This window comes from Jatropha curcas, chromosome 1 (assembly GCF_041381405.1).
Source record: "Jatropha curcas cultivar XTBG-Jc1 chromosome 1, XTBG_Jcur_1.0, whole genome shotgun sequence".
Taxonomy (NCBI): domain Eukaryota; kingdom Viridiplantae; phylum Streptophyta; class Magnoliopsida; order Malpighiales; family Euphorbiaceae; genus Jatropha; species Jatropha curcas.
The window spans coordinates 19,748,859-19,761,612 of NC_143151.1; the positions used below are offsets into that span (position 1 = coordinate 19,748,859).

Sequence of the window (12,754 nt, forward strand, 5' to 3'; positions counted from 1 at the left end):
AGGGTCTTTCTCTTTCATTGCAGCCATCTTGTCAAATCTTTCTTTCAAGTCTGCGAGTTGCTTGAGCATATCATTTTCAACAGATGTGGCTTTTCCCACAGAAGTTTGATTATCCGATACAGGTTCCGGATCTTGCCTCTCTTCCACCACAGGCTGTCTGCTTGATCCGGGAGGAGTATTCTGGTTTTGGGCCCTATCTTGAGCGAGAGCAGCGGCCACAATCTGTGCAATGGTTCTTATCTGGGCCTCATAAAATCCGGTCTCATTTTCTGTGTTATCCGCCATTTCTGCTGGATCTGAATCGGATTCTGAATCTGATGAACTGGACTGATTCACGGAGTTGACTGGAGCGAATTCGGGGATTGGGGATGTTCTGATTAAACGCTGACCAGGATGCCGATTCCAAACTCTCAAAGTGGTTTCCCAAGAAGGATCAATTCTGACAAGAAAAATTCTGAGTTACAGAGGGTCCTGCATGTATGCATGTGAAAATGAAAGCACATAGGATGGAGAATGCGTTTCTAATGCGCTAAAGCCGGTATGGAGATAAGGTCTCGATTTCAACGACCGGATCAAAAATTCGGTATGAATAATACATCAATAACTTATTTTGTATTTAAACATTTCAAGCATTATCTGTCGTCAATCGTTCCTTTTGGATTTACGGTTGACTATTTTCTCTCGAATCCCTAACTTTTACCTCGGAATGAAAGAATTTCCGAACGGGATTTTACTTTTTGTTGTTTATCATTTTTTTGTATCCTTACTTTTTGCCTTGGAACATATGGTCCCAAGCAGGATTTTCTGTTATTTTGTTACAAAATTTTATAATCTCTCACTTATTTTCAGATAAGGCGAGAAATGTTGAAATACAAAAGAACTGCAACCCCCTTATAACTCCCTTTTCTTTTGGGTATTAGTTCACTATAAGTAATTGCATTATAACGAATTTGAAATCCGGTCTCAAAATCAAGGTCAAATGTCCATACCGAACATTAGCTCTTATTAATGCATGGCTAAAAAGGAAGGTGTTACATGGTGCATGAATGTCACAACATATGTACAGTTTATAGCAAACAGGGGAACGGGAGTTAGGAAATGCATGCCTTCCAACCTTATTTCTCCCACACACGGATTCCATTGGTATAAATTCCGACATCTGTTTCCTAGGTATTGGTCTAATCTCGACAACCAACAGGGGGTTTTGAGATTGACGATATATAAACTCTCGGAAATGAATGCGGCATTATAACAGCAAATAAAATCGGGTGCACCTTAGGGGAAGTAACTAAGGTTTTCAACTATATGCATTGGCTTTAGTCTTATTGGGCTTAACAAAGTCTGGGTTCCGCAAACAGGATTCGGGCTTTGTTGGGCCTACTTCTTTTGACGCACCTTTGAGGTACTAGGCTTGCGGTTGGTAGTAATGTTAATTCTCGGATGGATGCGCCTAAATCGCATGGTCTAGGCTAGATCCACCGTCAAACTTAACACCAGTACCGAAGGGTGATACGGGTAGAATGAGGTGAGAAGAGAGAGATGCAAGTGAATGCAAAAATCCTATGAAAGGAAAAAGAAAGCAATTAAACATATATGGACGATTAATAATTTTCCATCGGCTTTTTCTAACCAATTTTTATTTAGAAATAGTAGGCTTTTTAGAGTCAATTCCTAATTGCAACTACTATATTGTTTATTAAAAACAACCGAGGATAGTGGGTGCAAAATCCCCAGTGAAGTCGCCAAACCTGTTTCCCCCCCGGAGAAAAATCGTAGTTTTATTTTGTTTATTTTATTGAAAAAAGGTGATAAAAATCTTTTTTGGATGTGCGGTGCCGATAAATCGGTCTTATAAAACATTTTAAGTCGCCACCCATTATTTCGGCAATGGGACCGTTTTTATTTTATAAAAGTGACTCCATTTTAACCCATTTGATTCAAGGCCTTTTATTTTGGAAAACTGGTCAAGCGAACCAATGAGGTTCTAGGTAAGGGAATTGGGTACGTCGGCCCGTTGGAAGCCGACGCCCGGAAAAAACCGGCCTCTTTTAACCTACAATTTCTAATTTGATTTTATTTTAGAAAAGCCAATTATTTAAACCCAACCCGAATAAATCGAACCGAGCTCCTATGTGGAAAATTAATTAACCGTCCCAATTAATTTCATCCATTGCATTCATAATAAATTAATCACCACATTCATCATCCACAATATATATAGCAAGTAAAAATAATTAAAAGACCCGCTCTTGCCTTATGGTTAAAGGCGGGCCACAAACCGATTTCGATAATATAATAAATAATAAATAAAGAGAAATAAACCCTAAAACCTCATAATCATTAATAATTAATTGATTTGATTTGATTAAATCTTAATTTGCCAATAATTAATTATTTTCTGAATTAAGATTAAAATCTACTTAGTAACATGAACTTAAAACGAAACAAGGAAATTATTCTGGAATTTTTAGGACAGTCGCGTCACGCAGCTGCTCCATGAAGAACAGTCGCGTCACGCGGGTGTTCTTATTGATTATGGAACCTTAGAACAGTCGCGTCACGCGGGTGTTCTATGAAGAACAGTCGCCTGGCGCAACTCTTAAAATATTACTGGAAGTTGGCACAGTTGCGTCACGCAGCTGTTCTATGAAGAACAGTCGCGTGACGGAACTCCTAGCTGCGTGACGGAACCATTCGCGACTTATTTAAAATTCTTAGTTTTATTGCTTATTCATCCCAAAATATCACATTAAATATACAAGTATCCTGGGCATGCGAATAGCTGCGTCACGCAGGTGGTCCAGTCGGGATTAAAGACTTTTGGACATGAACAGTCGCGTCACGCAGGTGGGAGTTGCGTGACGCGGCTGCCCTGGTCCGCAACTACCTTTCAAACTATCCTTTTTACGTTTCTTTCTTGTTAACAGTGATTTAATACAACTCAGAAATACTCAAAAATGGGCAAAACGACTTTTAACCAATACCAAACTAATTAATCACTTGAAAAATGAGATTTTAAGGAATAAAATGCTAGAAATGAAAGATAATATTTAGAATGGTTACCTTGCCCTCAGATTCAAGGATTGCATGCGCCAAGATGGGCTTAAGGACGTTGTTTCACGATTCCAGGAAGGTGATATCGAGATCTTCACAAAGCCAAAACGTTTTGATCTTTTCTTTCTTTTCTCTCTTTTTCTCTCACTATATTTTTTATGCCTTTTGATTCTAAAACTAAACTGTTAGAGGCTTGATCTTCCTCAAGTTTACTCACTTGAGTCTTTGAGGAAAAACCCTAGCCGCAATCGTTTTCTCTTTTTATCTAAAATGCCTTAGTCTATTGAGAGAAAAATGAGAAAAGTTTCAAAAGTCCCGTTTTTGCTGTGTAATGCAGTATTTATATGGTTAGGGCAACAGGTCAGTCGCGTCACGCGGGTAGTAGCTGCGTGACGCGACTTACTTTTCGTACAGTTGCCGCGTAACCATACAAACAGTGCAGGCCACTACACGGGCGCGCGCCAGGGGTGTCAGACCCGTTAGAGCTGCGTGACGCAACTAAGAGTGCCGTCACGCAGGTATTAGCTGCGTGACGCAGCCCTAACACGGGTCAGACTCCTTTGGGCGGTTTGATTCAATTTTTGGTTCAACCACTCCTGATTTATCGTGAAACCTCGTCCCTTGTCCTCATATCATCATTGGGTCAGGTGGAGGCATAAAACCACGCATCAACAAAAGGCAATCCAGTCACAAAATCCATAGTAACCTTATCCCATTTCCACTCTGGAATAGAAGTAGGGTGTAACAAACCAGAAGGAAACTGATGCTCTGCTTTCACTTGCTGGCACGTCAAACACCTCGACACATAATCTGTGATATCCCTCGTCATCGCCGGCCAACAATACTGTGATTTCAAATCCTGATACATCTTATTACTGCCAGGATGCATAGCATAGGGACTACTATGAGCTTCCTGTAAGATACTCTTCCTCAGCTCTGAAATTTTAGGCACACAAATCCGATCCCCAAAGTACAAGTAGTCATCATCTTTAATCATAAATCTCTTTTTCCTTCCATCTCTGACTCGATCTTTCCACAAGGCAATTGTCTCATCATCTCTCTGTGCATCTCGAATCTGCTGAAGTAGACTAGGTCTAATCATAAGCTCTGCCACGAGTGCACCATTACTAGCTACAGATAATCGCGTATTCATAGCACGTAAAGCAACCAAGGACTTCCTACTAAGTGCATCTGCTACCACATTAGCTTTACCCGGATGGTAATCAATGGTGAAGTCATAGTCCTTAAGTAGCTCTAACCATCTGCGCTGTCTCAGATTAAGCTCCTTTTGAGTAAGCAGATACTTGAGACTCTTATGATCCGTATACAGATGACATTTCTCACCATACAAGTAATGCCTCCAAATCTTCAAAGCGAAGACTATAGCTGCTAACTCCAAATCATGCGTAGGGTAGTTCTTCTCGTGTGGTTTAAGCTGTCTAGAGCATAAGCAACTACCTTACCCTCCTGCATAAGCACACAACCCAATCCATTATGTGAAGCATCACTATACACATCATACGGTCTACCCGAAACTGGCTGTGTCAACACTGGAGCCTCAGTAAGCATCATCTTAAGCTTCTCAAAACTATTCTGACATTTATCATTCCACTCGAATCTAACATCTTTTTGAAGAAGCCTAGTCAAAGGAGCTGCAATAAGAGAAGATCCCTTGACAAATCTTCTATAATAACCAGCCAATCCTAAGAAACTCCGAATCTCTGTAACATTCTTCGGTGGCTTCCATTCAAGCACTGCCTCTATCTTCTTCGGATCAACTCTAATACCCTCAGCAGAAATAATATGACCCAAGAAAGCAATCTCAGACAACCAGAATTCACACTTACTCAACTTAGCATACAACTGTCTCTCTCTCAATATCTGAAGTACAATTCTCAAATAGTGATCATGATCCTCTCTAGTCCGAGAATATACCAAGATGTCATCAATGAACACAACCACAAACTGATCTAAGTAAGGATGAAAGATCCGGTTCATCAAATCCATGAACACTGCAGGAGCATTAGTCAAACCAAACGGCATTACCAAGAACTCATAGTGACCGTAGCGTGCCCTGAAAGCAGTCTTAGGTACATCTGATGCCTTCACCCTTAGCTGATGATAACCTGATCTCAGATCTATCTTCGAGAATACACTAGCTCCTCTCAACTGATCAAACAAATCATCTATCCGAGGCAGTGGATACCGATTCTTCACAGTAACTTTGTTCAGTTGTCTGTAATCAATACACAATCTAAGTGATCCATCCTTCTTCTTTACAAATAATACTGGAGCACCCCACGGAGATACACTAGGATGAATAAAACCCTTATCAAGCAACTCTTGAATCTGTATCTTTAACTCTTTCAACTCAGAAGGCGCCATCCGATACGGAGCAATGGATATCGGTGCAGTACCAGGCATAACCTCAATACCAAACTCAACCTCTCTCTCAGGAGGTAAACCAGGCAACTCCTCTGGAAACACATCCGGAAAATCACATACTGTGGGTATATCATGGGCACTAGGAGATTCTGACTCTGGAGCAAGTACACAGGCTAAGTAGGCCTCACAACCATGTTGGATCAATCTTCTAGCAGTAGAAGCAGAAATAACATTAGAGAGGTAATCCGACCTCTCACCCACAACTACAATCTCCTCACCAGATGAAGTCTGGAGTGTAATCCTCTTAAGTCTACAATCAACCATAACTCCATGTCTAGATAACCAATCCATACCCAAGATCACATCAAACTCTCGGAAAGGCAACTCTATTAGATCTCCCAGAAACACATGGCCATAGATTACCAATGGACAATCTCTATACACCCGATTAACTACGACACTATGACCTAAGGGATGAGTAACCTCAATACTATGCTCTAACATATCAGCATGCATATTACCCAATCTACCCACATGTATGCCTAAATATGAATGAGTAGAGCCAGGATCAATCAAAGCATATACAAAAATATCAAAGAGAGAGAATGTACCAATGATAATGTCTGGGGCATCCTGCTCCTCCCTAGTCCGAATAGCATACGCTCTAGTAGGTGCTCTGGACTCAAGTTTTTCCACTGTCTCTGAAACTGGCCTCTGACTCCCAGTGCCTCCTGTATCACCACGGCCTCTGCCTCTGCCTCTCGAAACATAAAGAGCCGAATTCCCTACCTGAGGAGCTGCACTAGCCAAAGTCATAGGGCAGTCTCGAAGCAAATGCTCTGTAGACCCACATCGAAAGCATGCCCCAAAAAATCTCCTACAAACCCCGGGATGCTTCTTTCCACACTGAGGACATGGCAGAATATCAATCCATGTAGCACCTCCACCACTAGCAACAGATGTGATCTGTGGAGCTACTCTGCCATGAGTACCCTGTCCATGTCTCTGAATCGGTCTAGACCAGGTCTGTGATGGACCTCTGTGCCTCTTACTACTAGACTGAGCCAAAAGTCTGTCCAGATACCATACCCTGAACCCTCTTTTGTTGACCCTGCTGACTCTATTGCCTCCTAGCCTGCTGCTCATTCCTCACTTCCTCAAGCTCTAAAGCTGCCTTCACTAGGGAAGACAATGATGTATGAGGATGAGCAACTAGATGCATGCGATATTCATCATGCAAGCCTTTCCTGAAGCGCTTGCATCTATCAGACTCAGTAGGAATCATCTCAGTAGCATACCTGCTCAACCGGATGAACTCTCTCTCATATTCAGCCACAGACATTCTGCCCTGTTTTAATGCTAAAAACTCTGCTTTACGTTGGTCAATGTAAAGCTCCCCAATATATTTCTGTCTGAACTCAGAAAGAAAGAAGTCCCAAGTCCTCTGCTCAGCACTAACTGTCCATGATACAGTATCCCACCACTGGTAAGCTTCCTCTCTCAATAAGGACGTGGCACAAACCAAACTGTCTACAGGTGAGCACTGCATCTGCTCTAATATCCTCTCCACAGACTAGAGCCAATACTCTGCTGCAGAAGCCACATCATCCTTTCTACCCATAAACTCAACAGCTCCATATTTCCTCAGTTTCTCAATAGGGGGACGAACTGGAACAGGGGCTGGAGCAACTGGAGCCTGGGGAATAGCTCCTGCTGCCTGCCTTAAAGCAGCAACTAACTGCTGAACAAATGTATCCTGATTAGGCCCAGCAGGACCTGCAGCAGCTTGCCCCACCCTCGAGGCGTGCTCTGCATCAGAACCCACAGCACCACTAGCGGCATCTCCAACAGGAATACCACCACTAGGAGGGACATAACTATCCACCTCCTCATCTGACAGATGTTGAGACATCACTCAACTCCTACAAAGACCAAAAGGTTCCATCAGAGAGAAGTTCCAAACCAAATCAATATGGCATGTATTTAACTTAAATTACTCATACTCTCACTTCAAAATAGATAAATTCCTATATATGCATATAGTCCGAGAACCGCCTAAACCTATGCTCTGATACCACTAAATGTAACACCCGTCGCCCGATCCCGAAAGACCCGACGGTGGATGCCACATTCGGTGCCGGAGGCACCGTCCTAACCTACATAAAAATCAAAATTATCATATTATGAATTAGAAGTGACTTAGTATTCACAAGTTTAGCAAGTAATAGTATTTTGTTTTGAAAATGATTTGGGAGAATCCTACAGAAAAACTGCAAGAGTTTCCCCTAAAAATAGAAGTTGCCAAACATATGAATACAAAGCACTCCCAAATTCAAACTCCAAACCCCATCAAACTCCAATAACAACACAATAGCACTTCTATAATTTCATAACCATAGTTCCTCAATAACATTATAATATTCATCACTTCAATACATTCATTTAAATATATCAACTTCTAATGCTCTAACCATTAAATAAGTCCAAGTTTATCTCCCAATATATATACACCAAAATAATTTACAATAACATGCTTAAGTTATAAATTAAATAATACAGTCTCCAAAAATGTAATACTTATACATGCCATAATTCTTAGTTACAGAAAAATACTAAGTAACTACCAAATATCTCTTCAGCTCTGATGCTACTCTTCAGCTCTTTAAGCAGCAAGCACAATCTCCAACCTGCGCGTGATAAAATCAACGCGCTGAGTATAAAACTCAGTGGTGCTCATAAAACACAACAAACCAATGTTGTGATGACAACATACTTAAAAACAATCATTTATATACATAAAATCATTAAATTTGAACATGCAGTACATATGCACACCAACACATCATGCTTTAGAAATTCATTTGATATCATAAATAAGTTGTGGTAAATGAAGAGTTATTAACATAATGTGATTTCATTTATTTCACTTCCTTAAAAATATTGTATAAGGGCTCACATAGCTTATTCATAATGGCCTTAGGTCGCCAACCTTTTCATAACATATAGAGCGCATCCGCCCTAACATAAGACACCCACGTGCCTAGCATATGATCATAGCTTCTTATCATAATGGCATCAAATGCCGAGCATGCTCATCATACATAATAAAATCAAATCATGCATCAAATCCACACCAAGTATATTAGAGCCCAAAAACATTTCTCATAAAATTCATGTTCTTTAGTCTTCTCATAATAAAAACTTAATTTAAACTTAAGTAATTCATAAAAATTCTCATACTTAAACAAAATGACTTAACATAGAAAATTTCCAGCATAAAAATAACATGGACCTTTGCTGTGTTTTTAAAACATAACCGGAGCTATGGGTCTCCAAATTAAATGAAATTAGAGTCATTAGAAAGATAAGACAAAATTCTACAAATGTTATGAAGGGATTACAACCCAGATCAATATGGAAGATAACAAAACAAAGCAGGAACACAGACTGACAGACCAGACCTGATTCAGCAGAACCAAGTCCATTGTTTCTTGAATTCCTACTAAACCCCACACTCAAATTAATTCAATCCAAAACCAGAGAAGTCTCAAGACACAGGGAAACAACTTTTATGAAGAACTTAGAACCTAATCTTGTCATTATAGTGGTCAAAATGGGCACTCAATTCAGTGATGCATGTGGCCCGACACAAACAGAGTCAGTTTGGGTGTTTTAGCCATAAGTTGAGTTATATATCTCCAAATTGGACACAAGAGGATGGGTTGGAAAGCTAAGAGATAGACCTACAACTTTTATGAAAGACTCAGACACAGATGGAAATTAGAAAGGATTGAAAAATGGTCCTAAATCTCACTCAAAATCACGTTTTTCCCAAATTCAGTTTACTTTAGCCATGAAAGGAACATGAACCACAAAGATACAAGGTAGCAATGTCTACCACAACATAAATACTCATCAAACATCATCCAAGAGCATGTAATGGCAACCAAAATTCAACAAATCCATCATTTCATACAAAATCTCAAAATATACACATAATAGCATAAAGGCACAAAATCAAAATTTGGAGTAAGGTAAGTGTGTTTATGAACACTAACCTTCAAAACAAGCTTTAACAAGCTTTAATCAAAGCTTCTCAAGCTTTGGTCTTGCCTTTATCCTTATTAGAAGGCTCTCCACCCTCTACATGGAAGAAACTCAAAATCAAACAAAGAAAACAAATAAAAGAAGTAATTGGAGCATGATTAAGCATGTATATGATAAAAGACAACTCTAAACCCAAAAATAATGAGATTATCATAAAATCACTTACTTGACCCAAGTAGGAAAATCACCAAATTCCTTGAAATTAGTCACCAAAAATGACTTCTCTAGCTTCACTCTCTAATATTTAGTGCTTAAATCAATTTGGATGGGTGTTTACTAAGTAGGAATTGAAGAAAATAAAGAAGAAGAAGAAGAAGAAGAAGAAGAAGAAGAAGGAGGAGGAAGAGAAACGTGGATGTAGAAGAAGATGGCAAAATTTGGTGGTCAATAATTGATAGTTGCTTTATTAAAGCAACTAAGGGGGTATTTTGGTCTTTTCTTCAAATAGGAGGGTGTTTTGGTCTTTTCTCCAAATATTCTCCAATTAAATTCCTTCAAAATATTATTTATCTCCACAAAACTCTCTAATTTATTCCATAAAAATAATTTCTCAAATTTCCTCCATAAAAATAATTTGCTCAAATTTCCTTACTTAATATAACAACATAATTCACTATTCACTAATTATCTAAATTCTCCAAAAATATTCCTTACTTACTTTCTACCCATACAAATCATGCATACATGCTCCAAAAATGTTAAATAAAATATAAAACATAAATAGAAATTTTTCGGACAAAAAATAATACCAACTTCCGGACCGGTGGTACTATTCACAGACCGGTAAACTACTATTAAAACACAGGAAAAATGGGGCGTTACAATTAGGTTCATTCATTGCATTCATCACAAATAAATCATCATATCCATCATCCACCCATAATACATATCAAATAAAGATAAAAAGACCCGCTCTTGCCTTATGGTTAAAGGCGGGCCACAAACCGAGTTTAATAATATAATTAATGGTAAACAATAGGAAATAAATCCTAAAAATCTCATAATCATCAATAATTAATTGATTTAGTTTGATTAAGACTCAGTTTGCCCATAATTGATCATTTTCCGAGTTAGGATTAAAATCTACTTAATGAAATGAAATTAAAACAAAATAACAAAAATAAATTGAAACTAGGAAACAGTCGCGTCACGCGGGCGTTCTATGGAAGAACAGTCGCGTGGCGCAACTCTTGTCCTTTATTCTGGAACCCATAAAAGTTGCGTCACACAGCTGTTCTATGAAGAACAGTCGCGTGACGGAACTCTATCATATTACTGGAACTTGGAACAGTCGCATCACGCGAGTGTTCTATGGAGAACAGTCGCATGACGGAACTCCTACCTACGTGACGGAACTGTTTGTGACTTACTCCAAATCCTCAACTTTATTGATTATTTATTCAAGATATCATATTAAATACAAATATGAGGATAAGAGTATACTGGGTATACAAATAGCTGCGTCACGCTGGTGGTCCAGTCCGAATCAAAGACTTTTGGACATGAACAGCCGCGTCACGCAGGTAGTAGCTGCGTGACGCGACTGCTCTGGTCCGCAACTACCTTTCAAACTACCTTTTTTAACATTTTTTTTTTGTTAACAATGGTTTAACACAACTCAGAAATACTCAGAAATGGGCAAAATGGCGTTTAACCAATACCAAATTAACCAAATACTAGAAAAATGAGATTTTTAAGAGATAGAATATTAGAAATGAAAAAGAGAAGTTAGAATCGTTACCTAGCCCTCAGATTTGAGGATTGCATGCACTGAAGTTAGTTCAGAGATGTTGTATCACGATTCCAGAAGCGTGGTTATCAAGCAAATGTTTTTCTTTTATCTTTTCTCTCTTTTGCTCTCTTTATCTTTTTTTTGTTTTTCTTTTAATTTCCAAAACCAAATGTCTAATGGTTTGATCTTCCTCAAGTTTACTCACTTGAGGTCTTGGGGAAGAAAACCCTAGCCGTTTTTTGTAAACTTAGGTTAAAGCTTTTCAATTTTTTTCGAGCCAAGAATCAGAGAAAATGTCAAAAGTCCCGTTTTTGCTATGAAATGTTGTATTTATATGGCTAGGGCAACAGGGCAGTTGCATCACGTGGGTAGAAGCTGCGTGACGCACCCGTAAACCCGCGTGATGCGACTTACTTTTCGTACAGTTGCCGCGTATCCATACAAACAGTGCAGGCCGTTGCACGGGCGCGCGCCAGAGGTGTCAGCCCTGTTAGAGCTGCGTGACGCAGCTAAGAGTGCAGTCACGCAGGTACTAGCTGCGTGACGCAGCCCTAACACGGGTCAGGCTCCTTTGGGCGGTTTGATTCAATTTTTGGTTCAAACACTTCTGGTTTATCGTGATACCTTGTCCCTTGTCCTCATATCATCATTGGGTCAGGTGGAGGCATAAAATCACGCGTCAACAGAAAGGAATCATCAAGTGGGTGTGGGGTAGTCTTTATTAATTGAAAAATGATGGATGCTGATAAGTAAGAAAGAAGCACAAAGGCTCCTCATTTCTCTTTCTCTTTCTCATTATGCTGACCTAACCCCATCTTTGACAACTCATGCTGCATCATAAACTTGAATGATGTACTTGAGGAAATCAATGCCATCACCCATAGCAGGAGATAATACCCATCTCCTCCTCCTGAAGCTTTACCCAATTCAACCATCTTGGCGAAGGACATGCCTAGTTCCAACTCTGGACCATAGCCCAAAAATTTAGTCTTGGAGCAACTAAAGAAGACCAAGGCCAACATCTCTATATGGGGCTTAATCCAATCCTCTTTTGTACACCGCCAAGCCTTGGTGAAAGCTATGAATCAGTGCCAGACTTTTGTTGATTTTACTCCCGAGGCGTTGGTAGCATCTATCATAAGGAATCCCTTTGTACTAGCTCTCTATTTTGTTGATATGAGATTCCTACTGGTGGAGGGGACCATAACCATGCTCTTTACATTACAGTCCAGGTTAGGGGTAAGACAGTACCTATGGTTCTGGTAGATAATAGGTCAGCTCTGAATGTATTTTCTCTAAAAGTGGCTAGCTGCTTGGGTTTAACTACTGAAGACTTTACGCCATTCGATCAGATTGTGAGGGCATATGACAACATCAGGTGAGAAGTTTTGGGCATGGCCTATCTTGAGGTCACAATCAGGCACGCAATCATGATTATCCCTTCCCAAGTGATAGGTGTCCCGGCATGCTTCAATC

At 39.7% G+C, this 12,754-nt stretch overlaps 1 pseudogene; it reads right to left on the reverse strand.

Annotated features, from left to right (window-relative positions):
- Nucleotides 1-6,559: 6,559 nt before the first annotated feature.
- Nucleotides 6,560-12,300, reverse strand: LOC149499106 (uncharacterized; annotated as a pseudogene).
- Between the last annotated feature and the right edge of the window lie 454 nt (nucleotides 12,301-12,754).